Source organism: Ursus americanus, chromosome 10 (genome assembly GCF_024610735.1).
Source record: "Ursus americanus isolate L20-20 chromosome 10, mUrsAme1.1.p, whole genome shotgun sequence".
In the NCBI taxonomy this organism is placed as follows: Eukaryota; Metazoa; Chordata; class Mammalia; order Carnivora; family Ursidae; genus Ursus; species Ursus americanus.
Window position 1 is genome coordinate 55,856,634 of NC_142136.1, and position 6,000 is coordinate 55,862,633.

A 6,000-nucleotide genomic window follows, 5' to 3' on the forward strand; every position below is an offset into this window, starting at 1 on the left:
GCAAACTGGTACAGCCACTCTGGAAAACAGTATGGAGGTTCTTTAAAAAGTCAAAAATAGAACTACCATAGGACCCAGCAATTTTACCACCAGGTATTTACCCAAAGGATACAAAAATGCTGATTCGAAGGGGCACATACACCCCAATGTTTATAGCAGCAATGTCCACAATAGCCAAAATATGGAAAGAGCCCAAATGTCCACCAAATGATGAGTGGATAAAGAAGATGTGATGCATGTGTGTATATATTATATAGGGGTGTGTGTGTGTGTGTGTGTGTAGATATATACGTATCTATATGTATATGTAGATATATACATCTATGTATATATGTAAATACGTAAATGTCTATATCTATATATATAAATATATAAATGGAATATAACTCATCCATCTCAAAGAATGACACATTGCCACTTGCCATGATGTGGATGGAACTAGAGGGTATTATGTTAAGCAAAGTCAGTCAGACAAAGACAAATACCATATGACTTCACTGATGTGGAATTTAAGAAACAAAACAGATGAGCATAGGGGAAATGAAAGAAAACTACAATAAGATAAAATCAGAGAGGGAGGCAAGCCATAAGAGACTCTTAACTATAGGAAACCAACCGAGGGTTGCTGGAGGGGAGGTGGGTGGAGGGATGGAGTAATTGATGATGGGCATTAAGGAGGGCACTTGGTGTAATGAGCACTGGGTGTTATATACAAATGATGAATCACTAAATTCTACCCCTGAGAGTAGGGATATAGTACATGTTAACTAAATTGGATTTAAATAAAAAATTAAAACAAAAACCAAAAAAATTAAGAAAAAATGCAAATACAAATAAAAATACAAATGCCAAGACCTAAACCTCAGGTATTCTAATTTAATGGAGGGTACTGACATGAGTAATTCTTACAAGTTTTTCGGGTGACTCTAACGTGTAGCCAAGGTTTAGAGCTATCCTTCTACTGCTCCAACAGACCCGCAAGCTGTGATGTGTATCATCGGTAGCAGGTTCTCATAACTGCAGTTATTTATGGGGCAGGAGGAGGGAGATTCCTAGAGATAGATAGCTTCTAACAATGAGTCCTAGAACACCTTCAGGAATAAAGAGCACTGAACATTAAATGTCAGATAAAAAACAATCCTAAAATTCACATGGAAAAATAAGCACACAATAATGGTTAAGAAAACAGTGACAAGGAAAAGTTCTGAGGACTAGCCCAACCAGACGTTAAAACATCTTACAGAGCTAGGAGGCGCCTGAGTGGCACAGCGGTTAAGCGTCTGCCTTCAGCTCAGGGCGTGATCCCAGCGTTATGGGATTGAGCCCCACAGCAGGCTCCTCCGCTATGAGCCTGCTTCTTCTTCTCCCACTTCCCCTGCTTGTGTTCCCTCTCTCGCTGGCTGTCTCTCTGTTGAATAAATAAATAAATAAAATCTTTTATTAAAAAAATCTTACAGAGCTTCTATAATATATTATTGGCACACAAATAGACAAATCAAAGGAATAGACTGGAAACAGACCCAACTACATAAAATAAATCAAGCATATGAGAAGATATTTGCAAATGACGTATCAGATAAAGGGCTCGTTTCTAAAATCTATAAAGAACTTATCAAACTCAACACCCAAAAAACAAATAATCCAGTCAAGAAATGGGCACAAAATATGAACAGACATTTCTCCAAAGACATCCAGATGGCTAACAGACACATGAGAAGAAGCTCAACATCACTCATCATCAGGCAAATGCAAATCAAAACTGCAAGGAGGTATCACCTCACACCTGTCAGAATGGCTAAAATTAACACAAGAAACAACAGGTGTTGACAAGGATGTGGAGAAATGGGAGCCTTCTTACACTGTTGGCGGGAATGCAAACTGGTACAGCCACTCTGAAAAACAGTATGAGGTTCCTCAAAAAGTAAAAAATAGAACTACCCTATAACCCAGCAATTGCACTACTAGGTATTTACCCAAAGAATACAAAAATACCAATTGAAAGGGATACATGCACGCCAATGTTTATGCCAGCATTCTTTACAATAGCCAAAATATGGAAACACCCTGAGTGTCCATCGATCGATGAATGGAGAAAGAAGATGTGCATATGTATATATGTATATATACGCAATGGAATATATCCAGCCATAAAAAAGAATGAAATCTTGCCATTTGCAATGACATGGATGGAGCTAGAGAGTATTACGCGAAGTGAAATCAGAGAAAGGCAAATACCATAATGATTTCACTCATACGTGGAATTTAAGAAGAGAGCAAAGAATAGAAAAAAAGGGAGAGGCACACCAAGGAACAGACTCTTAAGAATAGAGTGTTTATAAGCATGGTTACCAGAGGGGAGGTGGGTTGGGGGATGGGAAAACAGGTGATGTGCGGTGAGGAGTGCGCTTGCGGCGATGAGCACCAGCTGTTGTGCAGGAGTGTTGAATACACTCGCAGGTACACCTGAAACTACTATGACACTGTTAACTAACTGGATTTAAACTAAAAAAAAAAAGAAGAAGAAACATGAGGAAGATTTCTATGAGCTGATATAAAGTGATTTCCAGGAAGCACTGTCAAGCAAAAAAAAAAAAAAGCAAAATGCAAAAAAAAGCATATATAGTATGCCACCTTCCGTGTATTTTTTTGAATAAGAAAAAAATGCATATATTTCCTTATTATTATTATCAACAAAAATAACTAGTAAACCAGTAAACAATGAAACTGGTTACCTGCAAGACAGGTGGGAAGGAAGGAGATACAAGACTGGTGCTTCTGAGCATAACTTTTTTGTAGTTTTGACTTTTGAAAGCATATTGATCTCTTGGTCAAAAAGAAACACTGAATCAATAAAAATGAGAAGGAAAAAAAACCCAAGAATTGAAAGCAAACTGAAACAAATGAATCTAATTATATCTCAAATGAAAAATAGAGCCACACTGAAGGAGAAAAAATAAGCAACAAATCCAGGTGATATATGAACACAGTCTAGCAACATATTTGTCTGTAACACCTCAGTCTGGGGCAGGTTAGGAAAAAGAAGGGCAAACAAATCCTAAACTCTTTTTAGTAGGTTTGCTTAGTGGTAAGGGCAAAACAATACTGGAATGATTTTGGATGTATTATTAGACTCCGCCAAAAAGTAAATATGTTCATATTACTGAAATATAGAATCCGCATTGTGGGAGGAGAGACACACAAATATTGATTTGGATTCATAAAAGGGTTCTGTGAAATGCTCACCAATCATTCCTTCCTGTTGTTGCCTTGAAAATGTACGTTTTGTTGGGCTACTTGTGCTTTTCAAAGGTTTTCATGGACTTTACGTCCATGCCACCATTAGACTTATAAAATCTAAAGCTTAAATCTAAACCCACACCTTCGCTGATGTCCCCCAGGCAGTGAAACCTGCCCACCTCACCACACCATCACTTCTTCCCCAGTGCCCTAAGCAGAGTCTCGTCACTGGGACAACTACATTCTAGTAAAAGTAGCCATTTTCCCCTGTAAGCTCTTAAAATGGCAGAGACCTTAGTCATATGTGTATCCCCAGTTCCCACTAAAAAAATCTAGCACTTAACAAATGTTGGTTCAACGGAACTGAATTGCACATCTCTTGCTGTAGGCCACCCAAATCCTTTTGTGGAAAGAAGAGTATAAATAAATCTGAACTACGAAATTCAGTGGGTAGTAGGCAGTAGCTCTACCTGTCAGGGAAAGGAACAACCCTTGCAAACGCCCTTTCGTGAACGTGAGTTGACACAGCAGAAAATAAGGGAGGGAAGGACCTCTAACCGGTAATGAACTAGCTTCGTCGACGTACGGAAAACAAAACTCTGGTGCTGTCTTCCAGGGTGACTGAGACTTTCATGTGAGAAAAAGCAGCTGATAATTGGCTGCTTAATTACAGCGCTCTTCGCCGAGAAATGGAAAAACCGGTATGTTGAGCTATGTTGACCTAAGGTGATAGTTTACAGGAATATTAAAGCAAATTTTAAACACAGATCATATTCTCTGTAAGTTATCTACTACCCAAACTCGTGTTCTTTGCTGGTTAAAGATACAGCAGGAGTGAACGGCTGGAGCCACTTTTAGCAAAAGACGGCAAAGATCTCTTACCCTTGCAAATTAATGGAGGACATGCTCATTTCATTTTGCCACCTCTGAGGGGTTCATGCCTCATTCCTTCTCACGAGGTCTGGTGTTCTTCCTACTCCCATGCAGTGTTAGCAGCTTTTTTGGAGTGCGATTATAAAAGCACTATCCAATTATACACTTGCTATCTGTGTCCTTAACTAATTCTCCAGCTTTGCTGCAGTTTACCAAGTAGCATATTTTCCCTTGTGTGAGTTTTTCTCACCGCCTCCTAACTTTGGGCATAAAATCTATCGCTGGAACAAATACATTTCAATTTGGAGGCTTGAGGAATGTGCTTATCATTGCACCCCCCTCTGCAGATTCAGACATACTTAGAATCTGCCCTCAGCTCCTGCCAAGGTCAGAGAATGCTTTCGTGCTGAAGTCACAGACCTTTCCAGTCTGGGAGATTAAAGCCTGTGCGTCAGCGTTTAAGAGAAGAGCAAAAAGAGAGAGAGGGGAAAGGTTGGCCACCAGAAGAGACGAGTAAAGGGGGGTTGTATGCCCAGAAGCTGCCCCTGCTCAAGTCCTTTTTTTTTTTTTTTTTAAGATTTTATTTATTTGACAGAGATAGAGACAGCCAGCGAGAGAGGGAACACAAGCAGGGGAGTGGGAGAGGAAGAAGCAGGCTTATAGCAGAGGAGCCTGATGTGGGGCTCGATCCCAGAACGCCAGGATCACGCCCTGAGCCGAAGGCAGACACTTAACGACTGCGCTACCCAGGCGCCCCATGCTCTAGTCCTCTTAATAATCAATTGAGGAATATTCCTGAACTGAGTTTCCTCCCGAAACTACTATCAAATGACAGAATATTTGGTAGCCTAGCATCACTTTGACTTCAAAGCCAGCAAGGCATAGAGGAGGTATGTTAGGAGTATGAAAAGCACAGATTTTGAAGTCTCAAGACCCAGTTCAGGTAACAGTACTCTGACACCTTAGTTAAGCCACTCAGCTTCTCAGCATCTCTGCTCCCCTCGTCCGCTAAATGCGGCTAACATCTTCCACTGACATTGTAGTGAACACCAAACGACTATGCACGTGAGAGTATTCTGGAAACTAATACACTCAGCAAAGGTAAGTTTTCATTTCAACCATGGGTGGAGGGATGGTTAACATAGGTGTATTTCAGGGATCCGGGGAACTAAAGAACAAATACAGCAAGCAAAATCAAGATGCCATTGATTTATATTGTTAAGTTACATCCACATTCTCATGTATCTATGCATATGTCTACACATCAAACAACAAAATGGGGAGCCTTAAAAGGAACATGAGCATTTTTCAAGTATTTGAAGGGCACCCATGTGGAAGAGGGTTTAGATATATCTAGAGGGGCTCCGAGATAGACCCTCACACTAGCAGATAAAAGCTATAGTGAAACAGATTTCAGATCAGTGTAATGGAGATCTTATAAATATTTAGGACTGTTTGAAAATGGGATGGCTCCCTGTTAGGGAATGATCTCCCAGTTGTTGAAAATGTTTAAGTTGAAAGGAACATAAGTGGGCAGGGACTCCTATTGCTTTGTTCACTTGGGTCCCCACCCTGTGCCCAGAACAGTGCCCGGCGCATAGAAGGAACGCAGTTGTGTTGAACAGAGGAATGAGCACAACTGTGATCACTGTAGTTCAAAGACTACAATTTTGTGATAAATGTTCAGTAATAATTCTCAACTCTGCTGAATCTGTGTCAATTCAGCAGTTCAGTGGGGATTTTTCAAAAGCCACAATCCGGTGAAGATTTTCTTCAGGTCAAATTCACAAACCCAGAAAGGCAGCTTCACATCCTCAGACAAATGGATACCAGGAAGTCCTAGCTCATCGTTGCACGAAGAGCATGGGATGAAACACAGATGAAATAGTC

General features: G+C 40.3%; 1 long non-coding RNA gene across 1 annotated transcript in view; it reads right to left on the reverse strand.

The window, feature by feature from the left end:
* LOC123791839 (uncharacterized) overlaps nt 1-4,585 on the reverse strand; it is a 337,103-nt gene extending 332,518 nt beyond the window's left edge. Inside the window, exon 1 of the long non-coding RNA XR_015725953.1 lies at nt 4,120-4,585. This is a non-coding gene — a long non-coding RNA (uncharacterized LOC123791839). The remainder of the gene's footprint in view (nt 1-4,119) is intronic.
* Nucleotides 4,586-6,000: the final 1,415 nt, after the last annotated feature.